General features: G+C 41.6%; 1 protein-coding gene and 1 long non-coding RNA gene across 2 annotated transcripts in view; one reads left to right on the top strand and one right to left on the bottom strand.

Annotated features, from left to right (window-relative positions):
* The window catches only part of PRKN (parkin RBR E3 ubiquitin protein ligase), an 800,965-nt gene that overhangs the window by 749,506 nt on the left and 23,667 nt on the right, over nucleotides 1-27,792 (bottom strand). The window lies entirely within an intron of this gene.
* On the top strand, nucleotides 1,817-2,379 carry LOC115344551. The gene is made up of 2 exons (XR_003924558.1): nucleotides 1,817-1,951; nucleotides 2,000-2,379. It is a non-coding gene; the product is annotated as an uncharacterized LOC115344551 (long non-coding RNA).

Here is a 27,792-nt window from a genome sequence, read left to right as displayed (position 1 = left end):
GAGAAAAAAGCACACTCTGCCACTAAATTATTTTTGAGACCACAAGTGAAAAATTTATAAATCCCTTGGCTCTGATGCCATGCAAAGTATGCTTAAAAACATTTTTAAATCCAAAAGACTAACAAAAGCCAGTCCATATTTACCCTCTGTAGTTGAATAATGCATTACAAATCTAAAATAGCAAATCCCAATCCCAATTATTATGGGGAACGTCAAAAGACTTTTTGGTAAGTGTTTTCACTTTCAGACCTAAAATACTTTTAACCCTTCTTTCAAAGGTTAAGTTAAACAAAAAGAAAAGAGAAAAGGAAAAAGAAAAAAAAAATTTCTCACTTTGCCACCTACTTTAAGGTTGAAAACCAGAGACAGACAATTAATTAAGTAACAGAGAAAAGAAAAACAAAGCATGCCCAAGACAGAGCAACAAAGCAACAAAATTATCCTGTTTAACACCATGTAACTCTAGAGTAAAGCATTTGTTAAGAAAAACAAGAACAGATAAAGGTGGTAGCACTGTTTTAGCAGATGTACTTTACTGAAACGGAGGATGGAAATCTCTATTATAATGCATTGTCTAATTCTGCAGGTCAAGAATCTTATTCAGCTCCCTTAGTGGTAATTTCTTCTCCCCTGTCACACCAAAAGTCCAGACTATGGATGTAAAACTCTTTCCGGAACTCTGCAAATTAGAGGACATTCCTCCAAATTGCTCTAAAAGGACTTTAAGTACTTTTTATTAATACACAGAAAATTTATCAAAGAAAACGACTACTATAACATAGAAGAATACTGTGAGTTTCCATCAGTCAATGTCATTTTCTGCATTTTTATCACATGAATTATTTCAATTTGTAAATACAAAGACAAAATGAGCAAGAGAGTATTTTTGGAGAGGACTGCAACATGCTGGAATCCTTCAGAAAAAGACCAAAGTGGCTTTAAAAGTCTTAATATTACATTTAAGAGGAAAACTACAATAAGGTTCAACCATCTGTTTGCCAAAAAATGTGATGGCAGAATGAAACTTTGTCAGCCCTATGATTTGGCCAGTATCTTCTTAGAACACATTTTAGCCATGCTTAACAATCTGCTATTGAATTGCAAGGAATTAAACAATCTACAAATATCAGCAGGGGAACGTTCTAAGCAGAAGCCTCCTAAGACACTGCATCAACAAATACTGTTTCAGTAGAAAGATTTTCCAAAGCTCTTCCAAAACCTTTCTCAATTCCCACAAGTAGCCCATCAGTCTTCTACTGCCCATACTGAAACCTGAATTTCTCAGTTGCCTGTATCAGAAAGCAACAGTAAAACTAACCACTTCCACTGACAGTGTTGTCAAAGAGCTATAGACCTAAACAATTACTCAGAAAAAACCTTTTATTGGAAGTCCTCATATAAAAACCTGTATTGGCTTTGTGTGGCAAGGTTTTGGTAGCAAGGGGGGTAATAGGGGTGGCTTCTGTAAGAAGCTGCTGGAAGCTTCCCTGTGTCCGACAGAGCCAATGCCAGCCGGCTCTAAGACGGACCCGCTGCCGGCCAAGGCTGAGCCAATCAGCAATAGTGGTAACACCTCTGTGATAACATTTTTAAGAAGGAAAAAAAGTTGCAGGACAGACAGAAACGGCAGCCGGAGAGAGAGTGAGAACATGTAAGAGAAACAACCCTGCATACACCGAGGTCAATGCAGAAGGAAGGGGAGAAGGTGCTCCAGGCACTGGAGCAGAGATTCCCCTGCAGGCCGTGGGGAAGACCACGGTGAGGCAGGCTGTCCCCCTGCAGCCCATGGAGGTCCATGGTGGAGCAGATCTCCACCTGCAGCCTGTGGAGGACCCCACGCCGGAGCAGGTGGGTGCCCAAAGGAGGCTGTGACCCCATAGGAAGCCCATGCTGGAGCAGGCTCCTGGCAGGACCTGTGGATCTGTGGAGAGAGGAGCCCACCCTGGAGCAGGTTTTCTGGCAGGACTTGTGACCCCACGGGGGACCCACACTGGAGCAGTGTGCTCCTGAAGGACTTCAGCCCATGGAAGGGACCCACGCTGGAGCAGTTTGTGAAGAACTGCAGCCCACAGGAAGGACCCATGGTGGACAATTTCATGGAGGACTGTCTCCTGTGGGAGGGACGCCACGCTGGAGCAGGGGAAGAGTGTGATGAGTCCTGTCCCTCAAGAGGATGAAGCAGCAGAGACAACATGTGATGCACTGACCGTAAACCCCATTCCCTGTCACCCTGCGCCGCTGGCAGGGATAGGTAGAGAATCCGGGAGTGAAGTTGTGCCCAGGAAGAAGGGAGGGGTGGAGGGAAGGTGTTCTGAGATTTGTTTTTATTTCTTAATAGCCTACTCTGGCTGATTTGTAATAAATCGAGTTAATTTTCCCCAAGTTGAGTCTGTTTTGCCTGTGACGGTAATTGGTTGAGTGATCTCTCCTGTCCTTATCTCGACCCACAAGCCCTTTGTTATATTTTCTCTCCCCTGTCCAGCTGAGGAGGGGGAGTGATAGAATGGCTTTGGTGGGCACCTGGCATCCAGCCAGGGTCAACCCACCACAGTCTTTACAACATTTTAATGTTATGAGTAGTTATGATTCATTTTCAAGTTGCTTTTTTTGGCCCTAGCAATTAAACTACTTCCAAGTAGAACAATATGAGCATATAAGACTTTATATAAAAAAAATCTGGAATGAAAATCATCTATCAATGCACAATGAATACTTTCCAAAAAGATACATTGGTATTTATGATAACCACAAAACTAAATCAGTGTTTTACAAATGTAGTTCTAACTGTTCAGAATAGTTCAGAACTCTTAAGATCTCTTTTTTCCTTTTTTAACTCTCAAATCTATCCTACATTAATTTCTATACATAATACTGAACCTGTCAGAAATTATATCCCAGCATTAAATCCTGTAGTATATATTCTTGTTCTTAATAAGTTAGTCAGAAAAGATAGGCAACCGTGCTATAAATTAAAGTCTTTTATAACTGAAAGAATCTGAATAACTCTCATTTCAATGGCTGTTAGATGAAGCATCCACACTATGAAAGCAACCACACACATGGGTCAAATAGTACACTCAGATCTGTAGTTTTCTAAAGGGAGTTCTACAGGTGCAACCTAGGTATACATAGGAGTTGAAATTGTTAGCACCAGCTGAGACAGCAACTGCTGAAGCAGAGAAGTAAATCCCCACAGAAGTAGCAAGACAGAAGCAGAGAATCATAAGATAAAAGACTAGAGAATGGGGATCCAGGGAGAACAGCAATACAGGGTCATCAAATATGGCAGAAATCAATAAGGAGAGACAGAAAATGAGTGTAAGAGGAAGACTGAAGAGTCATCTGTCAATTGAAAATACTGCGATGGGGAAGGGGGAAAGAGATACTGGAAAACATTCAAGAAATAGGGAGGGAGGGAAAAGGAGAAAGTAAGCAAGCGCTAAAACAAACCAAGAGAAAGTAAAAGTAAGGGACAAAAGGACAAAGAACTGCTTAAGAAAGGTCAGAGGGAATACGCTGACACAAAAAGTAAAGTGAGAAACATAGTATCTACTGATGTCTAAGGTCATTAAGAGCTACAGTTAGTTAGCTTTAAACATTTCTCTGCTTACTCTGAATATGGGTGGAAGGCTGTCCCAGAAGAAGTTCTTGTCTGCTGCAACAGGAATGTTTCTGTCCTACAGCACAATCAATGAAAATCAATTGGCTGATAATTGCTTTGCATCAAATTAAATTATGGAGGACTACATGGCTCAGAGGATTGGAAATGAGATGTGGAGCCTTTCACCTCTAGGTCACTGCTACAAACACAATGCAAGTCAATAATGACTAAGAGTTGTTACTGTTGTGTTAGTAAAAAAAACCTGATTTTAACCTCTACTGAAACACACCTTTACTGCTTTATAACCTCAGAACTTTGTTTTGCCAATCCCTGAACAAAGCTGGATGAAGCTCCCGATACTTCTCATGTGACCTTTGTGCTGCCTGTGATTACAATCGGCATAATTCCTTTTCAACAATACTGTTCTTGTCCTTTCAAGAGATTACAACCTAAACAGTCAGGTTACTTTTGAAACCAGTTTCAAAAATTAGTCTGTAAATAAGATGTAAAGTATACGTCAAGACCCCCAAATTATGCATAGTATTTCTTCTTTTAGCCAGGATCATGAATACTCAAAAATATTTTTTGAGATAAAACAGAGATTTTTTTGAGATAAAAACAGAGATTTTGAGCATTTTCTTTGATTCTCAAAAAATCCCCCTTCAAATAAAACAACCCCCCCCCCCCCCCCCAAACCAACCAACCAAAAACCCACAAAACCCAACCCAAAACACCACTAAGCTGTGCTTCTCTGTAGAGGCATAAAATCAAAAGGGAGATAAATACAACTTTTTGAAAACACTACCTGATGTTAAGTGCAGTTTTTTGTTGATCAGTGAGTAGAGCTGGTTTTCATTTCAACTTAATTTATGCATGTGTTCCTGTTTGCTAGTTTGTTCGTGGTTTGAATGGACCTTCTGAGTGAATTACAATACTAGTTGAAAAATGAAAATACATTTGGATAGCTATCATGTGGTAGACCAACCTTTGCTGTCCAACATGCTACTTCGTACGTAAAGAAAGTTTAAAACCTCACGGTCCCATGCATTATATACTATTATCACTGCAAAGCCAATATTGACTCTCTTTTGGCTGATGGGGGCTACAGATGAAAACTCACTGCTGTAAGGTTAACCCAGGTAGGCAGCTAAGCCCCACCCAGCCACTCATTCCCCTCCAGCAGGATGGGGAAGAGAATCAGAAAAGCAAAAGTTAGAAAACTCATGGGTTGAGATAAAGACAGTTTAATAAGTAAAAGAAGTCCAAACAAACCCCAAAACCCAAAGAAAAAACCAAATAAAGTGATGCAAAAAAACCCTCCCAAATGCTCACCACCAGCCAGTTGATGCCCAGCCAGTCCCCGAGTGATGGCAATGTCGGCCTAAAATAATCATAATACTAGCATGACTCAGTAACCTCTAATACAGAAGTAATCAGGAAAAATAGATACTTATCTCCATGGAAGAAAATATATATTGATGGAGGCAACCAGAATAAAGACTATTATAAAGTTTCTCCTGAGCTTATTATCCTCTAGGCCATACCAGAAAACAGTTTAAGTATAATAACTTGTTAGTTGTGTTTTCTCCCCTCACACTGTTCAGATGAGTGAACCATTGCTCCCAACCTCAAAGATTTCTAAACCTCTACAACAAATCCTCAGAGCCTGCACCAAAGGGTAAGTTCTGTGGCCACACACTGCCTTGGACCTATAGCATAACATTTCCTGAGAAATGTGAAAAGCATTTCTTTAGGCAGTTTTACATCTTTGAAGATCACAACTGCTGTAAGTGGACTGTGAACTCTGCTTTTGTCAAATAAAAGATAACTGGTTTTGATTGGGAAAGTAAAGTCTGGACAGTACCTCTGATACTGCTGCCACCTAAACCTTCATGCACATACATACCTGAAGCCACTTATCTGGTAGTGGCACTCTTTTCCACTCTGTTTTCCAAGACTGAAGTTTTGTTTCCAATTATATTCATGAAACTATTATTATTTTTATTTATTTATGGAGTTTCAGACTCCAGATTCAAATTCATTTCCTATTTAAACTCCAGCAGCCAAGTACTTTTAGTCTGATACTATCAGCTCTATGATATTCATAAGCGTCACTAACATAACTAGTAGATGGATGTGGACAGCCACATGCAGACAGATCTGCTGCAGGAACTGGAAGACTGAGACATGGATTTGTGCGTTCAGAAGATCCAAGCAGAATATGAATTTTCTGGGACATTACTTTTTAAATAAAGGAACTTAAATTCTCCAGCCTGAAACTCAAAACTTGGGAGGGGCTCTAATTCCTAGAACAGAGCAGGTAATTGGCTTCTTGCTTGAGAGGGGCAGTCTGAATAATCTTTAACTCTGTTGAGTAATCTCTGTCTTTGACAATTATAACATTGTTGTACTAGTCTCTTCATTCTTGAGGAACCCACACATCCATACACACTCGAAGACTGGCGTTATAAATAGTTCGTAACATGCTATGAAAATTAATGTACTGAATGATTAATTAACTGATTAAGGAGCCTAACAGGTTGCTTATAAGCAATCACAGTCTATTCAGATGATTACAGAACATCTACAAGTCCTGTTACTGGTGCCTTTAACATGCCTAGAACATCTATTACTCATGAACTCTTATAATCATAGAATGGTTTGGGTTGGAAGAGACCTCAAAGATCATCTAGTTCCAACTCCCCTGCCATGGGCAGGGACACCTTCCACTAGACCAGGTTGCTCAAAGCCCCAGCCAGCCTGGCCTTGAACACTTCCAGGGATAGGGCATCCACAGCCTCTCTGGACAACCTGTTCCAGTGCCTCACCACGCTCACAGTTGTTATGGATGCACGACTAAACAAATCCAACAGGTGTTAAAACTCAGATTTATTGTTCAGCAAAAGTTAGTTAGAAGTCCGGTAACATTTTATAAAACCACAGGGTCAATGATGTAAAGAGAATTAATACTACACGGCCAACTTAAGAATCCCCAAGATTTAAAGTGATGGCTCAAAATGCGCGTATCACTCACCTAAAAGCTGAGGGCTCTCTCCCTCGAGGAGTTACCTCGGGCGGTGCCCCGACCCAAGGGGGAGTCCCAAACTGCAAACCCGCTGCTCCGAGGAGGACTGCCAACGTGTCCTCCGGTGGGACCCCGTTTATACCCCTGTCGAATCTGACCTGTGGTCATTTAATTCTATTGGCTAGGAGGGTCACCTCGGCGTACCCGGTGCATCTCGATTGGCCAGTTCAAATTTCAACCTGCAGCCTCCAGGGTTTCCTTCCCCTTCTCCCTTCCTGGAGAAGTTTCGTTTCCTGCTGGCAGGATGGGGGGGGCAAGATGTACTGCCACAACAGTGAATAATTTCTCCTTTACATCTAATCTAAATCTACCCTCTTTCAGTTTAAAGCCATTACCCCTTGTCCTATCACTACATGCCCTTGTACAAAGTCCCTCTCCAGCTTTCTTATAGGCCCCCTTCAGGTACCAGAAGGCTGCTATAAGTTCTTCTCCTCTCTTCTCCAGGCTGAACAACCCCAACTCTCTCAGCCTGTCTTCATAGGAAAGGTGCTCCAGCCCTCTGATCATCTTCGTGGCCCTCCTCTGGACTCTCTCCAACAGGTCCATCTCCTTTTTATGTTGCGGGCCGCAGAGCTGAATGCAGTACTCCAGGTGGGGCATACTTTTTCTTCTTAAACTCCTGTATTTATAAACACTCCCCTAATTTGGAGTTTGATTCGTTTTCTCAGTAAGATTAGAATAATTATAATGGTTATTTTTTCCCCAGGAATCTTCCTTTTTACAATTTATTTTTGAGAACTACATAGCAATTAAATACCTTTACAAGGGCCATGGCTAAAAATTGGGGGGAGGTGGGGAGATGGTAGGCTCCATCTGCCCTAAGTATCATAGAAAAAACCTGATTTATTTCTTTCTATTTCCCTTTTCCTCCCTATATCCTGGCAGTGAAGAATGTACACACCCCCCTCTGGACAGTCAGGCACCTCCTTAAATAGCAAACCAAAGAACCACACCAGTGTTTGTTCCATCCTTCAGTACACTTAGCTTTAATCAAGTATACCAAATATCTGTTCTCTAGAAAGCAAAACAGCATGCTTCATGTTTTCAGTGTTGCAGACAAGCTGTAATAAAGGACCTCATTATAAAAAGCAGTCCGTCTGAACCAGGACAAGCTTCATGCTACAAACACTCTGATTAATATACCACATTATGAAGTTGCCACTCTCCCCACTGCTGCAGCAGGAGACTGTCGTCTTAGTTATGACATGAGGAACTGATTGAGCTAATTAAAAAAAAAAAAAGATAAAAAAAACTTGTCAAAAAACTTTCTCAAAAACACCATCAGTTTCTCACAGTCATAAAACCCTTAAAATGGAGAGCGCACAGACCACCATGGGGGTAACAAGCAGCACAAGGAACAATGGCAACACCTTAAGCAGGTACCTTCCATCATGAATCACTGCCCATGGAGCCTCACCCTCTGCTCAAGAAGGAACGATCCTCATAGCGCACTAAAATTTTGTAAGTAATACAGAACATAAAAATCCTCAATAGTTTAAAAATGACCATGCAATACTATGCTAGGAGCACACCAATACTGGTTTTACTTCAGTTAGAGAAAGAGTCCTCCTTTTACACACTTAGTATAGTGATTAGAGCACTTATCTGAAAGCAGGAGAGCTGATTTCCAGGCCACAGTCACCCTAAAGCCAGAACTTCTTTCTAGGAAAAAGCTCTAAGCCATAGAGGGGATCAGGAGGGGCGTTCTTCCACTCTCACCATAGCATCTGGGTCACTGTGTGCACAAAGGGATCACAGCCTACAAATCACAACAGCCTAGACACTTAAAGAAGCTGTCCCTATTGCCTTGCTTATCTTGTATTGCTACAAAATCTCCCAGCTTCAGCTGTAGGGATGGCCAGTTTCCCTACAGTTTCCCTAGCTTGGCTAGGAGCGTGGAATATATTTAGGGAAGCAGAGAACTGTACACACTGACAGTTTCTCTATCTATAGCTTTCTGTTGGTGCTCTCCAACCACCCACTGCCTGTGTAAAAGGTTGGTATCACAAGGTGTGTTTTGAATTGAAATTGATGCTATTTAAGTGAATTAGCTGTGCTCAGACCCTGCCCAAGAAGGCTGATTATTCCAGTAACTTAGGTGGAGGTAAGGTACCTTCCAAAATGTATCCAATGTACCTCCTTCATGCAGAAAAACAAAGATTTCCCACCTATAGTAAGGTGCCGTACATCTTGGAAAATATGATTACTGGTGAGTAGTTTCTATTCTTAAGACTTTTTCATTGCCACAGATAACAATGCTATAGGTCTATACTACAAATTCATCATAGATAATCTTCAAATTAGTGCAGGACATAAATATCACTTTATGAATCTTGACCTGGAAACTTGAATGAAAGATGTTGCAACTTACAGTACTTAAAAAATATTGGTCTAATTCCTCACTATACTTGAAAGCTAAATCTTTTACACTTATTTACTACACATTTTTTCCTCTAGCAGAGTAACTACTGAAATCATTTTTCAGCAAGCTTTGAAACAGTTTGTCATGATTTTTTAAACATACTTTTTATTGGCATAAAACAGTTTGATTTCAGCTTGATTTATAATGTAGGTTTCATTGTGTGTTATTTTTCTACAGCAGCTCTTAAGAAGCCGTTTCCATTCACAGGTACATTGCAAAGAACAAAAAAAAACCCTTATACATAAAAGTAATGTGCCACTATAATTTGAAAATATTCATCTCATTCACATTCCCCTGCCTCCACTAAAAGATTTATAACATGTCTAAAACAGGAATTGATGAATTCATCAGCGTCTGGGACATTTTGATCATAATCAATAACATAATTTTACCCTTTAAATGGGATTTCAATTAAACTACATTTTTTCAAAGTAATTTTATTTTTATCATAAAAATAGTTTCTGTGCAGACCAACAGCATTAACTCATTTGATACCAGGTGCTATCTTGTAAGGGATGATAACTTACAGAGCCAAACAATACTACTATACTTATTGGAAGTTATATAAAATTCCTTGTGCTGTTTCATAGGTTAAATATTAAAAAGTAAAACATTCCTTAGATAAATAAGTACAAGCATAAAGATCAAGCATCATTACACAAGTTTAGAAGTCCATTATCCAACAATTAAGAACCTAAGGACAGCAAAAGAATATCAATGTAAGGAAGATAGGCTGGCCTGGCTCCTACAAATTCACTTCTGAGCTTTTTCTTAGCTCTCAAGAAAACAGAAGGCAAGACATTCCAGTAGCTTCTACAGAAAGTTAAATGTAAAATATTTCTTGGATGGAAGAGTCTGCCAGGAACAGCAGAAAGGGAGCAGACAGACCATCACCAGTCTCTCACGAGATGATATTAAATGAGACCGTCAGAACTTATTTTGAGTTTTATTTCTTTGGAAGCTGGTGCTTACTAGGCTAGGGAGTTGCTGTAGGGAGTTGAAGTAGGGAATGTTTTAAAGGAAACATGATTTTTAATACTATACAGCAAGAAATTTTAGATATAAGAAATAGAAGCAAAATGTAATAGTCTGGAATAAGATGAATGAACAAATATATATGAAGCCATGCTAAACCAGAGGGTTTTGTGGTCCATTGAACAAATACTCCTGCTGTAGGAAGTAAATTAAATCAAGTGGTGTGATCTGATTATCTTCAAGGATTATTTGTCATGGGCAAACTACTGGTTCAGGTAGGAACAGACTGTTACCCTTCAACTAAGTGGCAGTTATTGATCTTTGCTGGCACAGCCTCATTGTTACATGGCTTCACTGTTACCGAGAGGCTGCTAGCTTAATGTCTGTCAGTCTGGGAAATAAAAGTAGCCCTTACTTAGGAAAGATAAAGGGAGGTAATTTCAGGGTCTTTCATCTCTTCCAGAGCTGTACTGCTCAGAAGCCAGAAAATGTATTTTCTTTGTCTATGGCAATTAACTAAATCTTGAACATCACACAGCTTTTATGGATGGATAATATGTACACCTAGATACAGGGAGAAAAATTCTGGCACTACTGGTATCAGTGGAAAAACAACTTCACCCAGAATCATCATCCTGGACCAGGACACAACCTTCAGAGCAAGGTAAGGAAAGAAGGGAGAAGGGGGGAAAAAAAAAAAAAAAAAAAAAAAAAAAGGAAGACTACAGGCAACTATTTGAAGCCCTTAAGAGTTTTGGTGTCACTCCCGAGACCTTTCTTAACTGAATAGAGAAACAACTGCAGACAATTTGAAGAGAAAAAATAAGTTTCTGTAACTTTACGGAGAGAAGCCTTGTGATCTTGTCCAGGGAACTGCTTTACATAAATCTTCACAAAGTCTCAGAGAGGCAGTATGCAGGACAGAAATCAGAAAAATTACAGCTATTGCTCAAGCTCAAGTATCCAGGTTGTTTTGAGGCAAATCTCAAGACAAATACATCAAAACTACAAATCAGAGAACTATACTAGATGCAAGCAAAAATTGGACTACAGAAGTCCAGGAACAAGCACATGATGCCACCACTTCTCACTTTTGTCAAAAAATATTTGCAAGTTTCACAGTTCTCCACATAATTTGAGAACTGAAAGTTACAACTTGGTAGTAGTCTTGGAAATTTCACTTCATTCAGCTTGGGGGTGGGAGGAAGCTGTAGCTCCCCTTACACTATTTCAGCTGAAGAATCAATGAGCTTCTGTTTGTTTACATTTGGAAGCTGGTCCTGAGAAGGTTCTTCATGCAGAAAAATCCCCTTTCCATGGTAAACAGCAAAATAGGTATGAATCCAGTTATGAATTATCACTGCAGACTGGTAAACACACACATGTAGATCAATTAAAATAGAGGGAAATCTTGGTTTGATATATGCCCCCCTTAGTGGCGAAGACCAATTCCTGCGACACACGGTTCTGGATAGCTTCCATCATCATTTTACACATCCACCTAGGCTCTTTGGTGCTGCACATTTAAGCCCCAGCTGGGAGATCCAAACCTATAATGACATTCCGGTGAGCTTGTGAGGCTCAGTAAATCTGGCAGGGGAGTCAGGCTCCTCGGGAAGGAATGCCAGCAGATGCCCTCCAGGGGGTCCACGAACCGTGAGTCATCCCGGCCTGCCACCCCGGGCACACACACACACGCCGTTGACTGCAGGAAAAGAGCTGACAGGCAGCAGCAGCCATAGCTTCGGCTGTGTCACTTAGGGCTCTCTCCCAGCAGGTGTCACTACAATGTAGCTTTGCTATAAAACCTTAAAGCAATAACTATAAAAGCAGCAGGGTTTTTTTCCCCCAAATGACAAAAAAAAAAAAAACCAAAAAAAAAAACAACCAAAAAAAAAAAAAACTCTGTAGACTAATTTTGTCAAACCTGAGTAATCTGCAGAAATCAGCTTTGTGAGGAGAGGGTGGGGAAAACTGCTAGTTGTGTATCATTTCCACTTTCATACAGCTAATTTTCTTCTTATAAATTGTTATACCTCTGGAAGAGATGTCTTTAATGAAGTGGTTAATTTAATGCAAAGACTTAGCATTCCCTTCTTAACAGTAATGTACACAGATGGCTGTATACCAAACTCTATCCATCTATTTCAAACTGTTCTAAAACGGCTGTTGAATTCTATTCTTTGGAGGAATAAAATACGTTTATAATAAATATGGCACCCACAACAAAGTTTTCCAGCAACTGGTTCTGAAAATAAAAAAAACAATGCAACAGAACAAGAACATGAATTTTCATTTCAAAAGCAGTCTCCATGCAGACTCTGACTATCCTACCACCCAGCTATTCTGCAGGCATTCAGACACTTCACTGTAATGTCTCAAAAATCAATAGCAATTTATTCTCTCTTTGGACCCCAAGCAACAAAAGTAAATAATACTGTCACCTCCAGTCTGCCTTCAGAACATGGTCACAAAACAGTCTTGCTACTATACAACAATCCTACAGAGCTCTTTATCTATGCTGGCTTTGCAGATTATATTGGCTTTCATAAGGGAAAAACACGCAAGACAGCAAGACAAAGGGGTCAAGTTCCTGTACTCCAACCAGTCAGACTGCTGAGTCGGAATTAAAAGAAAGGCTTGGTATCTGTCTCACTTTAGTTTCACCTATGTTTTATTAGAGGGGAAAAAAAAAAAAAGCATATTAGAATTTTGTTTTCCCATGCAACAAAAGGGAAACCCAAGCAGAACAAAGCTGAAAGACAGGTTGGAACTTCAAACCTTTGCAACATCTAAAGGTATTTCTTAAATTAATTTCTTAAAAATAGGAGGCTTTAAAATTCAAATTCCTTACCATGCTACTGAAATTATGTCAGAATATTCAAAATAATCCAGAATATTCAGACAGATTTTTCTTAAAATCATCATCATTTGTAACCAATATTAAGAAATTGATTCCCATCTCATTATATGCCACCCAGTCTCTTTCAACTGCTCATAGCATGAGGTATATCATCACAGGGACTTTTACAAAGTTTCAAACACATTCAAACTCTTAGACATGAAGATATGCTCAGTTAACAACTGGTGACCCTGTGTATGTGTATAAAATGGACTCTTCGCTTTTCAGGGAAGAGTATTTAAATATGCTTGTATCTTTGCATATTTAATTTTCTTCACCAGTGGATGCTGTGTAAGCCTGTACAGCAGAGAAATTCTCACCACCACCCCCAACATGAGTTCCGTTTCTTTTTAGAAATACTGATTTCCACGGATTCATATATAACAAGTCCAGGATGCATCACTACTTCATACAGGCATCAAGTCCTAATTTAAAGGAGTCCACCATTTCTTCCATGGCAATTTGTATCAATGAGCACAAAGACAGGGCAGAAGCTGAATGCAAAGCAGGGACTGTATGGTTAAAAAAAGAAAATTTACCTTCTATTTCTCCAGTTTTCAACATGGACAGTAATTCCATGAAGTAGTTTCCTACTCTAAAATGATAAATTGCTGAAACTTAAAAGCACAATAAAGATCTTTAAATTTAATGGATCTCATCAGAATTCTCATTACCAGCCAGGTGAGAATTGTGATATTTTTTTTTTTTTTCAGTAGGGGATAACTAGTAAGGAAAATGGGAAATTCTAAAAGATTTTAGGTTAATATCTTAGGAAAAAAGAAAAATCTGAGTGGATTTTACATGACTACTTGAGAAGAAATGAGGAAAAATTAAGTTTGTTTATTCACACAAGATACATATATGTGTATATATATATATACACACTTGTCTAATAAAAGGGCATTCTAAACCAATATTAGCAAGGAACTCTGATAAAACATTAGAAGATGAATGTATTTATTATTTTAGAAATCAGGTGCAAAATGCAGAGAACCCAATAGCCATTTGATTAATCTGAATTAAAATTAAATTGAAAGAAAAGCAACAAAATAAACTGAATTTTATATTGAGTCATAAACTGCATGAAAAGGGAAGAAGGCTACAGAGATTCAATTCTTGCATGACAGTCACATAATCCATGAGGCGCTTTGGATAAGAGATGCCTGGAAAGAAGCTAGAACTGGAAATGGAAATGGAGCCACAGGGCTTCCTTTTACTGTGAAACACAGCCACAACAAATGGGAACTCTGCTACTGTGAGAACCAACAGTCAGAGTAGAGCAAAGACAGCCTCAACAGTCGATTATTATTCATTTATTTAATTAAAATCTTTAAAATCTGTAGGGCTTTTAAATGGACATCTAATAAGCACATTGGCATCTGAAATCAGACTGTTGTCATTTCACTGTCTCATCAGGACCTACACTGGACAGTCATTCAATCCTATGCAGGCTCTTGCTAACCCCTTACAAAAAAATCTCACAAGATTAAAAAAAAAAGATTAGAGATAAAAATCTCACAAGAAGTTAAACAGCATATGAATCAAGAAAGCAACAGTAAAAATCAGGAGTGATTCTCTACTGTTCCATTTGTATCCCCCAAGAAGTGCATTTCATTTAAATTTACTACTTAGTCATTTTACATCTGCTATTGTCTGTAGGTGTCAGCAAATGCAGTGCTAACTATACATAGTACTGGAAACACAAAGTAGAAATTTTTGACATGGACTTAAATCATTCCAGAAATTCTTCTGTGGCTTTGAGGTATCTCCCCAGTAAAGCTCTGACAAGTGAGATAAGCTTTAACACTTCCAAGAATAGTTCTATTGTGCTTAAAGGAATGACTCTATGGAAATGCTCTGGAGCTCTAGGATTCAATAGGTCTTTAAGTAATAGAGAGCACAGAGCAGTGAACATCAGATCAATGAGTACTACAGTGTCTGGCTAGTACTGTTAGCCTCGTACCAGCAAAATGCTAAGAACTTAGGCCAATAACCCATAAAGCATTTATACACAAAGTCTTTTTCAGGACCAAGTTTACAAAACATCTGCAATCCAAATCCACTCCTGTATCAATCATAGGCATGTCCAGGAGTGATAACTCCATACCATGACTAAGGGACTCATTCAGATCTTTGGGAAGTCAGCTGGAGTTTTGCCATTGGCTTCAATGAACATCATCAGATCACAAAGCAGACAAGATGGGTTAATTCATACACAAACAGGAATACCCTAATATTGCTTAACACATCTGTGATCGCATAAAAGGCTTTTAAAAGTTGCTAAGCAAGCTTCAAAGTAGTTATACAAGTGAAGGAGATCTACGTGTCTAAAACAGACCCTCAAAAATCACTCCAATCACACACCTATGACCAGCTTGGTATTCATGTAAAATTCTTGTACAGATGCCAGGTATCTACAGAAAGTAAAATTTACCTACAACACTGAATGATGTCCTATTGGTGGCCCTTACTGGCACACACAAGCCAGAGTTTCAGAGTTGCTCTGCAGTTGCTTCACTTTGCTTGCAGCTACTTCCCGGTGCTCATCTGGTCTCGCTGGAAGGCAGTTCAAGGAGCTAAGTGGCCAAAACTAGCATAAAAGGGAAAACATGAACACTTCCTGTCAGTTTAGCTCTCTGAACCACCTCAGCAGTGAAGGAGGCAAGCAACAGTACTGGCACACGAAAGGGGTTGGAAGAGATGATTTAGCTTTTTTTGGTTCTGCCTACCCATTTTAATGACTTAGCTATAATGTGAAACTGCAGCCTGACTGTATGGAGGACCAAAACAACTAATATGAATGCTCAGTCATCCTAATACATCAGCTACTGACACCAATAACTGAAATTAGATGTTTCTTTGTCTTTATTAAGAAAAGTTTACATGTTTAAACTAACTTTTAATTAAAAACTGGAGAGAGATTTAAAATTTTTGCTCACCCATATCACGGTGAAAGCAACACATTAACCATCACGTATTATAAACTGTTACCTAATTTCTATTTTTCACACCAAAAATCAGAGTAGATATACTTATGCTCATTTTAAGGGAGCTTTGCATTGATAAAACTTAAAGTAGCTTTGCATAAATAAGAATTAGAAACAAGTATTATTTTGGTGCTTGTATGTTTTTTATATATTGCAAAATCCAGTACAAGCCCAAATTCAAGTGTTACTCCTTACACTTACAGAAGTATATAAGCACACAATGTATGAATATTACTACCTTACCAAAGTTTCTCTTTATAAAAAGTCTTAAATTAAAATCACTGCTGAGTACTTTTCATTTTACCTACCTGTCCAGTAAAAGATTTGTTATATTAAATAATTTATTCAGCCATTTCCTGATCTCATCATAAATCTGAAATGTGGGAAGAAATTAGCACCTAATGTTTGGAATAAATGTGACTGAGGCAACATTGGTTTAATATTTTCCCATATTTATTTTATCTGCTGGCCATTTCCTCTCCTTGCTGTAAATTCACAGTTAGTGGAGGAATGAGCGAGGAAGAGAGATCAAGGAAAAACAAGAGGCAGTAAAGAAAACGTTGCCTGTATTTTTAGTTTTGGCATGCCAATTCTAGCGCTTCAAAACACTATCTTTTGTTCAGGAAGAAAACAAAAGACCAAGACTTCAAATAATCTGCTGCACCCCAGCACTGCCATTTTCAAGAGATTAGACCCTGTCACTACAACTTCCAAAATCAAGTGCCCTAATTAGTGATTTTTCTAAAAATGTTACATTGCATTTTTGTCTGTCTTCTGATAGAGAAGCTTTTTAGAGACTTGTCTACTCCAGCATATATATATATGCATATGTGTGTGTATTTCTAATAATTAACTATTACACTCTCTCCAAAATTCTTTGAAAAAAGATAATTTGGGGCCTTTGCAGACATAAGTGTTCTCATTCCATACATGTTCAGACAGAAATTTCTGTCATCCTAATGCTGGGTGAGCCCTACCATAGAGCCAACTGTTTATAAGGAACTAATGAGAGTTAACAAGAATACTTACTAAGTTTCTAATGAATCAAACCCTTCCCATCTAACCAACTCTCCACTAATTGCTTCAACTACTAATAGCTACCCCGAACAAACTAAGAATTAAGAAGGTGATTCATTCTAATCACCACTTTGCCAATACTGCCAATAAGGTTACTGCTAGGATGCTAATGTGGCCATTTTTTTTTAAGGATGTAAAAAAGAAATTGTTAACTTCCTTTACATCTCTTAGATAACTAGTTTTGATTGCTAGTCAGTTTAGGCCAGACTAATATTTGCAATCTAAAACTAAAAAAATTTTGAAGACAGTACTTTGCACTACAATTAAAAGTGAAATTGACTGGATAGGACAGCACCCTTGCTTCCAGTCTTTCCTGACTCTTTTCTTGAAATCTTGATATGTGAACTTATGTCCAAACATGATCTTATCAGAGCACAGGTGCATGAGAGAATATTACATAAATGGGGAAGCCTGAAAATATAGGATAAAGTTACCAAGGGAAGACAGCATTTTATCACAAATTTGAGCATGCACTGAGATTTTTAGAAATGCAATACATTTTAAAAGCTCTAAATTTTTATAATCCTGGAGTACATTAACTAGAATAACTTGTAACAAGTTTGGGAATACATTAGTTTGAAAGCTAATATTCCAAAAACAACAGGCTCAGTTGACCAGCTGAGGTCCCATCAGCTAGCTGCAGATACATACAGAGAAACCAAAAGCCTCTACTTGTACTGTTGACAGTTAGTTTACATCCTTCCGACCAGCACTTCAGACTTCGCAATGCACTCATAATAGTTTAAAACTATTTTTCTTCTGAAGTTTGACACAGAGCTCCATAAAAGTTCCAGTAACAGAACAAAATAATAGTTCACAGCCAGAATTCTTACAATAAAAAAACCAAACCATCGCACAACCAAAAACCCCACCTCTTTTTCCTTTCTCAAGTATTATAAGTTAAAAAAAGAAAATGTACTGTCAAACCCAACTGCTCATGCATCTCTTTGCATAAAGCTAAAAGGATGCTTTCAGGACAGATGTAGTTTTGTGGCTTATGGTTGAAGATAAGCAGAGACTGCATATTATAAGCAAGCTATATAGCACAGTTCATTATTTAGATTGCCTGTTGCTTCCTGCTGAAAGACCTTGATTCAATTCTTTGTTTCTTTACTGAATTTTAAATATCCAGAAAGAAATTTTTTATTAAAGAAATTGTCCTGGGTTCAGCTGGGATAGAGTTAATTTTTACAGGAACCTGGGAGGTGGGGGGGCATAGCCGGGGCAGCTGACCTGAACTAGCCAAGGAGCTATTCCATACCATGTGACATCATGCTCAGTATATACATGGGGAGTGGGCCGGGGGGAGGGCTCTCCTGCTCTCGACTTTCGGTGGGGGAAGTGGCGGAGCGTCGGGTCCCGGGTGGTGAGCAGTTGCACTGTGCATCACTCTTTTGTGTATACTCTTTCATTAGTACCGTCGTTGTTGTTGTAACTTTTTTGCGTTGTCCCAGTAAACTGCCCTTATCCCAACCCTCGAGGTTCCAGTTTTTTTTCTTTTCTCTCCTCCGTCTCCCCCCTATCCCACCGGAGGGGGCGGGAGGAGTGAGCGAGCGGCTGCGTGGTCCTTTGTTACCGGCTGGGCTGAAACCACGACAGTCCTTTTTGGCGCCCAACGTGGGGCACGAAGGGTTGAGATAACGACAGATCTGGCCAGAGCGTGTTGAAACAAATTTGTCATACGCATTCCTTATATTAGATAAATAGATGTTAGTCACAATGTTGATTAATTTGTTTACATGGTGGCGTTTTGTAAGTCCTTATATGCTCTATGTATTGCCTGTAGTTACGTTTCTCACCTCTGGGAGAGTGATTGGGATTATCATTTTGCTGTACTGGGCAATGTCGACTTGTGAAATGATTACATCACTGGTCATGAGGTTAAGCTGGTATCTGTATGAGGCAGTGATATCATTTCCATACTTTGGGCACCTTCTATCGGATTTTATTGGTAATTACAGCCAATCCATGGGGGAGTTAGGGGGGGATACTTCCCCCCGTCCGTTCGCCTCCCTTTTCTCCTTCCGACTAATTACAACAGCTTTTGAGAACTTTGAATATCCTTGGGATGCACAAGCCACTGTGCTGTTAGTGCTATGCCTCCTGAATATGTTTCAGGTCTTGTTTAGGGCTACAAAAAGGCTCTTTAAGAGTACCACCCAGAGATCTGCCCCAAAGCTGGATATTCATGGGTGGCACGGCATGTGGGAGGATATGGGCAGGTATCTAGAGAACTTCTCACCCCCAGTGGCTTGGAAGTTCACTCCTGAACAACTACAGAACCCTCATGAAGTGGTAGAATATTTGAAAGAAAAATGCTGTGGCTATTCCAAAGACGTACAACTCGCTGCACTCTGCTGGGCCCTGGCCAGTATCTACCAAACACTGCTTGATATTAGGCAGCACCCTCAGGGAGAAAAGGGGGAAAAGATGGAAAACAGGGCAGCAGGCACCGTGGCTAGCCCTGCCCCGGCAACAGGCACCGTGGCTACCCCTACCCCGGCAACAGGCACCGTGGCTACCCCTACCCCGGCAACAGGCACTGTGGCTACCCCTACCCCAGCAACAGGCAGCACGGCTACCCCAACCGCAGTGACAGATACTGCAGCTAAACCAGAGAAGCAACCTGTGCCGGTATCAGTCGCCCCTGTACAGAAAAAGAAACACACAAAGAAATCAGTTCGCTCAGTGAGAGATGAAGATGAACCAGGGTCATCACGAGAACAGGAGGAAGAGGCAGAACCTGAAATAATCACCCGATCTCTATCCCTGAGTGAGTTGCGTGACATGCGAAAAGATTTTAGCCGCCACCCAGGTGAGCACATTGTTACCTGGCTGCTCCGATGCTGGGATAATGGGGCTAGTAGTGTGGAATTAGAGGGTAAGGAAGCCAAGCAGTTGGGATCTCTGTCTAGGGAAGGGGGCATCGACAAGGCGATTGGGAGAAAAACACAAGTCCTCAGCCTCTGGAGGCGACTTCTGTTAGGTGTAAAAGAAAGATACCCCTTCAAGGATGAAGTTACATGTCACCAAGGCAAGTGGACCACCATGGAGAGAGGTATCCAGTACCTCAGGGAATTAGCCGTGCTGGAGGTGATTTATAATGATCCAGAAAATGCGCAGTCACCCATAGACCCAGATGATGTCCAATGCACACAACCCATGTGGCGGAAGTTTCTACGAAGTGCACCACCAACCTATGCCAACTCATTGGCAGTAATGTCCTGGAAAGAAGGCCATGGACAAACGGTGGATGAATTGGCTGTCCAACTCCGGCAATACGAAGGAAGTCTCTCTTCCTCCCTACGGGCCTGTGTCTCGGCTGTAGAGGAATTGTCCCGAGAGTTCCAGCAATTCAAAGTGGATATGTCTTCCTCCCCACCTGTACAGGCCCGCATCGCAGCTATTGGGAGTAAGCATTCCTCTGCCCAAGAGAGAGGAGAGAGAAAGTACACACGACGGGCTAACCTGTGGTTTTACCTGCGTGACCATGGAGAGGACATGAGGAAGTGGGATGGAAAACCTACCTCAGTCCTGGATGCACGGGTACGGGAGTTGCGAGAAAAAGCAACCAGGAAAGAGGATTCTTCTTGGAAAACTGCTGCTCCAGTTTCCTGTGAGGAGTCCCCCACATGCAGTAGATGGGCTGATCACATTTCTGATCCTCTTGAAGGGACTTCTGATTCACGGGTGCGAAAAGTGAGTAACGAATATTCTAACCAGGATTAGAGGGGCCCTGCCTCCAGCCAGGTGGAGGAGAGGGACAACCGAGTCTACTGGACAGTGTGGATTCGATGGCCTGGCACATCAGACCCACAGGAATATAAGGCTCTAGTAGACACTGGTGCACAATGCACCCTAATGCCATCAAGTTATAAAGGGGCAGAACCCATCTGTATCTCTGGTGTGACAGGGGGATCCCAAGAGCTAACCGTATTAGAAGCTGAAATGAGTCTAACCGGGAATGACTGGCATAAACACCCCATTGCAACTGGCCCAGAGGCCCCATGCATCCTTGGTATAGATTATCTCAGGAGGGGATATTTCAAGGACCCAAAAGGGTACCGTTGGGCTTTTGGTATAGCTGCATTGGAGACGGAGGAGATTGAACAGCTGTCTACCCTGCCTGGTCTCTCTCAAGACCCTTCGGTTGTGGGGTTGCTGAAGGTTGAAGAACAACAGGTGCCAATTGCTACCACGACGGTGCACCAGCGGCAATATCGCACCAACCGAGATTCCCTGATCCCCATCCATAAGCTGATTTGCCAACTGGAGAGTCAAGGAGTGATCAGCAAGACTCACTCACCCTTTAATAGTCCCATATGGCCCGTGCGGAAATCTAATGGGGAATGGAGACTAACAGTAGACTATCGTGGGCTGAATGAAGTCACGCCACCGCTGAGCGCTGCTGTGCCAGATATGTTAGAGCTTCAATATGAACTGGAATCAAAGGCAGCTAAGTGGTATGCCACAATTGACATTGCTAATGCATTTTTTTCCATCCCTTTGGCAGCGGAGTGCAGGCCACAGTTTGCCTTTACTTGGAGGGGTGTCCAGTACACCTGGAATCGACTGCCCCAGGGGTGGAAACACAGCCCCACTATTTGCCATGGACTGATCCAGGCTGCACTGGAAAAAGGTGAAGCTCCAGAGCACCTGCAATACATTGATGACATCATCGTATGGGGCAACACGGCAGAAGAAGTTTTTGAGAAAGGGAAGAAAATAATCCAAATCCTTTTGAAGGCTGGTTTTGCCATAAAAGAAAGTAAGGTCAAGGGACCTGCACAGGAGATCCAGTTCTTAGGAGTAAAATGGCAAGACGGGCGTCGTCAGATCCCAATGGATGTGATCAACAAAATAGCAGCTATGTCCCCACCAACTAATAAAAAGGAAACACAAGCTTTCTTAGGTGTTGTGGGCTTTTGGAGAATGCATATTCCAAATTACAGTCAAATTGTAAGTCCTCTCTACCAAGTTACCCGGAAGAAGAATGATTTTAAATGGGGGCCTGAGCAACGACAAGCTTTTGAACAAATTAAGCGGGAGATTGTTCATGCAGTAGCTCTTGGGCCAGTCCGGGCAGGACAAGATGTTATAAATGTGCTCTACACTGCAGCTGGGGAGAATGGCCCTACCTGGAGCCTCTGGCAGAAAGCACCTGGGGAGACCCGAGGTCGACCCCTGGGGTTTTGGAGTCGGGGATACAGAGGATCCGAGGCTCGCTATACTCCAACTGAAAAAGAGATATTGGCAGCATATGAAGGAGTTCGAGCCGCCTCAGAAGTGGTTGGTACTGAAACACAGCTCCTCTTAGCACCCCTACTGCCAGTGCTGGGCTGGATGTTCAAAGGGAAGGTCTCCTCTACACATCATGCAACTGATGCCACGTGGAGTAAGTGGGCCGCACTGATCACACAACGGGCTCGCATAGGAAACCCCAGTCGCCCAGGAATTGTGGAAGTGATCATGGACTGGCCAGAAGGCAAAAATTTTGGAATGTCGCCAGAGGAGGAGGTGACACGGGCTGAAGAGGCCCCGCTGTATAATAAACTGCCAGAAAATGAGAGGCAATATGCTCTGTTCACTGATGGGTCCTGTCGCATTGTGGGAAAACATCGGAGGTGGAAGGCTGCTGTATGGAGTCCTACACAACTAGTCGCAGAAACTGCTGAAGGAGAAGGTGAATCGAGTCAGTTTGCAGAGGTGAAAGCCATCCAGCTAGCGTTAGACATTGCTGAAAGAGAAAAGTGGCCAGTGCTCTATCTCTATACCGACTCATGGATGGTGGCAAATGCCCTATGGGGGTGGCTACAGCAATGGAAGAAGAGCAATTGGCAGCGCAGAGGTAAACTCATCTGGGCTGCCGCACTGTGGCAAGATATTGCTGTTCGGATAGAGAAGCTAGTGGTAAAAGTACGCCACGTAGATGCTCATGTACCCAAGAGTCGGGCCACTGAAGAACATCAAAACAACCAGCAGGCAGATCAGGCCGCCAAGATTGAAGTGTCTCAGGTGGACCTGGACTGGCAACATAGGGGTGAGCTATTTATGGCTCAGTGGGCCTATGATACCTCGGGCCATCAGGGAAGAGATGCAACATATAGATGGGCTCGCGATCGAGGGGTGGACTTAACCATGGACACTATCGCACAGGTTATCCATGAATGTGAAACATGTGCTGCAATTAAGCAAGCCAAGCGACTGAAACCCCTGTCGTATGGAGGGCGATGGCTGAAATATAAACAGTGGGAGGCCTGGCAGATTGACTATATCACACTCCCACGAACCCGCCAAGGCAAGTGCCATGTGCTTACAATGGTGGAAGCAACCACTGGATGGCTGGAAACATATCCTGTGTCCCACGCCACTGCCCAGAACACTATCCTGGGCCTTGAAGAGAAAGTCTTATGGCAACACAGTACCCCAGAAAGAATCGAGTCAGACAACGGGACTCACTTCCGAAACAACCTCATAGACACCTGGGCCAAAGAACATGGCATTGAGTGGGTATATCACATCCCTTATCACGCACCAGCCTCCGGAAAAATCGAACGATACAATGGACTGCTGAAAACTACATTGAGAGCAATGGGGGGTGGAACTTTCAAACATTGGGATACACATTTAACAAAAGCCACCTGGTTAGTTAATACTAGAGGATCCACCAATCGGGCGGGCCCCGCCCAACCAAGACTTCCACATACTGTAGAAGGGGATAAAGTTCCTGTAGTGCACATGAGGAGTATGTTAGGAAAGACAGTCTGGGTTAGTCCTCCCTCACGCAGAGACAAACCCATCCAAGGGGTGGTTTTTGCTCAGGGACCTGGGTACACCTGATGGGTGATGCAGAAGGATGGGGAAGTTCGATGTGTACCTCAGGGAGATTTGATTTTGGGAGAGAATAGCCAGTGAACTAGGCTGTATGATATTTAACTGCTAAATAACCTGCCAATGTATGTCATTGTATCTATAGTGTCTATATGCCATATCAAGGGTATTACTGTAAGAATTACCCAAATGACTGAAGAATGGACTTTGAAACTGAGCCAAGAACAACAGTGATAGAACTTGAACTGGCGCCCAGCAATTTCCTCAAGATCAACATCTTCGACCTGCAGACCAAGGGTGTGGGTTGCATCAAATGTACCAGCCAGAAGTTCCAGAGACAGCATACAACAACCCAACACCTCACACCATCTCTCTTATCCTGAAGAAGTGTTACAACAGATGGAGCCTCAAAGTCATGGACTAAATAAAATTGATGGACACATTGGAGGGATAACCCATTGACTAAGGGAATACTATTTGTATCTGTGGGGGGGGGGGGGGGGGGGGGGGGGTCCATATACATATATATCTATATATAAGACAAGGAAAGTGGTAGCGGTTGATTGGAAAATGTAAGATCTGGGCATGATGTAAATGGTATAGAATAAGGGGTGGATAATGTCCTGGGTTCAGCTGGGATAGAGTTAATTTTTACAGGAACCTGGGAGGTGGGGGGGCATAGCCGGGGCAGCTGACCTGAACTAGCCAAGGAGCTATTCCATACCATGTGACATCATGCTCAGTATATACATGGGGAGTGGGCCGGGGGGAGGGCTCTCCTGCTCTCGACTTTCGGTGGGGGAAGTGGCGGAGCGTCGGGTCCCGGGTGGTGAGCAGTTGCACTGTGCATCACTCTTTTCTGTATACTCTTTCATTAGTACCGTCGTTGTTGTTGTAACTTTTTTTGCGTTGTCCCAGTAAACTGCCCTTATCCCAACCCTCGAGGTTCCAGTTTTTTTTCTTTTCTCTCCTCCGTCTCCCCCCTATCCCACCGGAGGGGGCGGGAGGAGTGAGCGAGCGGCTGCGTGGTCCTTTGTTACCAGCTGGGCTGAAACCACGACAGAAATATAAAAATTGATACTGTTTCAAGGAGCAACGGAATGCATTAGGGAGACATTCCAATACCATGATTCTTATCATCAAAGACAAGATCATATATCCAGATTTCAAATCGGATTTCAATACAACACAACAAATGAGGCACAGCCTGAGGTACTGAATAAGGAGAAATTACAGTGGCTCATCGAGTGTGTACTGAATGAGGCAGAAGCCCTGCAGAAGCACACAGGCATACACTCAACACAGTGCTAGTCCACTCAGACACAGCCATGTCAGCTCCACCTGAGCTAACATGGTACTCAAAGCAGCATTACTGAACTTGCACACTTTACTAGCTCTAGAAACATTTAATGCTTACTGATGAGGGCTATTTATTCCCCATTAAACAACATGCTAGTGCAGCTATTATGCTTTTGGTGCATAAACTAGCTTATCATACCTATTATATAATTATAAAACTATATATAACATCAAAAGGTACACAAACAGGACATAGATGATCTTAATTCTAGTACTTCCTTACTTTTGAAATGCTTGATTGTGATGCTGTAATAATATTCACTTAGTCTACATTCATAAACTTGTAATGTTAAAAATATCTTTATGCAATATTAGCATAATTAGAAAAATGTGTACCCTAATACCAGAAGAAAATATCAATAAAAAAGGTTTCTGAAAGTACAGTATATTTTGGAAACAACGTAAATGTTGAAGGAATAATTTCATTCACACAAAAGGTTTAGAAGAGTTAGCAAAGTAGAATAAAAGTAGATTAAGGGCATAATCTCATGGGTAAATACTACTGAAGAATTCATTTACTACAATGTATCTAAAACACAAAGTAGCAGAATTTATTCAACAATATTAAAAGACATAAACTACCTAACATTGACTTTTTATTGTAATGAGTGAAAACAAGACAAAAATTTTAAAATCAATTCTGAAGTCTACCTTAGCATTAGAGTAAACCATATTAATACATCCAAATTTTAAAAAAGCTTTTTCTTCACTTAGCCATCATGATTAAACACCTATGTAAAAGCAGGTAATTGTTTAAGTGATCCAGACCTCAATCAAAAAGGTCAGTACCTAATTAATTTACAGTTAGGGACATTCTTACTATACAACTTAACATAAATAAGGAAATCTAACTAAAGAGATTTATCTACGTGCACCATGTTATCTTAAAAAAAGTGTCATCTCTTGTAACATGTTCTGCAGCTTATACTCACTTATACATTTCACACTGCAGATTCCATTAAATTTTCTTGATTTACCCTCATCGTTATGTGAAGATGCTCCAATCAATTCCAAATTAATGGACTTTGTTTCAAATACACAGGCTATATTTCAATGACACATTAAGAATGCTACCAAAGACTGATTTTTTTTGCTGAAGTACACCAACTTCTTTGACCTCAGTGTCTTGCTTTCTAGTCTCTAGGACCATACTCTGAGACTATAACTGGTTTATTTCAGCAAGGAGATAAAGGTATGATCTATTTCACTTTCCAGATAGTGAACATGACTGTTCAAAGCATGCATGTAACTCCATTCCTTCTTCACACAACACAAAATTTATAAACACTTTTTTTTTAGTAGAAACCTATGATTTGATACAAAGTGATTTTTTTCTTAAAAAGAAATAGCAAATATATAATTTGCCTTTAAACATAGAATCATAGAATCATTTAGGTTGGAAAAGATCTTCAAGATCATCAAGTCCAACCACCATCCATGCCCACTAAACCATGTTATGGAATACCCTGTCTACGTGCTTTTTTAATACCTCCAGGGATGGTGACTCAACCGCTACCCTGGGCAGCCTATTCCAATGTCTGACAACCCTCTCAGTAAAGAAATTTTTCCTAATATCTAACCTAAACCTCCCTTGCCTCAACTTGAGGCCGTTTCCTCTTGTCCTATCTCCAGCCACCTGACAGAAGAGACCAGCACCCACCTCACTACAACCCCCCTTCAGGTAGTTGTAGAGAGTGATAAGGTCTCCCCTCAGCCTCCTCGTCTCTAGACTAAACAGCCCCAGCTTCCTCAGCCGCTCCTCATAAGACTTGTGCTCCAGGCCCCTCACCAACTCAGTTGCCCTTCTCTGGACATGCTCCAGCACCTCAATGTCTTTCCTGTAGTGAGGGGCCCAAAACTGAACACAGTACTCGAGGTGCAGCCTCACCAGTGCCAAATACAGGGGAACAATCACCTCCCTGCTCCTGCCAGGGAGCCAGGATGCATCCTGCCAGGATGTCGTTGGCCTTCTTGGCCACCTGGGCACACTGCTGGCTCATATTCAGCCGGCTGTCAACCAGCACCCCCAGGTCTTTCTCTGCCGGGCAGCTTTCCAGCCACTCTTCCCCAAGCCAGTAGCGCTGCATGGGGCTGCTGTGACCAAAGTGCAGGACCCAGCACTCAGTCTTGTTGAACTTCATACAATTGGCCTCGGCCCATCAATCCAGCCTGTCCAGATCTCTCTGTAGAGCCTTCCTACCCTCAAGCAGATCAACCCTGCCTCCCAACTTGGTGTCACCTGCAAACTTGCTGAGGGTGCACTCAATCCCCTCATCCAGATCATTGATAAAGATATTAAACAGAACCAGCCCCAACACCGAGCCCTGGGGAACACCACTTGTGACCCGCCGCCAACTGGATTTAACTCCATTCACCACAACCCTCTGGGCTTGTCCATCCAGCCAGTTTTTCACCCAGCAAAGAGTACACTTGTCTAAGCCATGAGACACCAGCTTCTCAAGGACTATGCCATGAGAGACAGTGTCAAAGGCCTTGCTGAAGTCCAGGTGGACAACAACCACAGCCTTCCCCTCATCCACTAGGTGGGTCACC

The sequence above is a fragment of the Aquila chrysaetos genome, chromosome 8 (assembly GCF_900496995.4).
Source record: "Aquila chrysaetos chrysaetos chromosome 8, bAquChr1.4, whole genome shotgun sequence".
NCBI classification, from domain to species: Eukaryota; Metazoa; Chordata; class Aves; order Accipitriformes; family Accipitridae; genus Aquila; species Aquila chrysaetos.
Note: the sequence above shows the minus strand (reverse complement) of the source record. Positions and strands in the feature narration are given on the sequence as shown.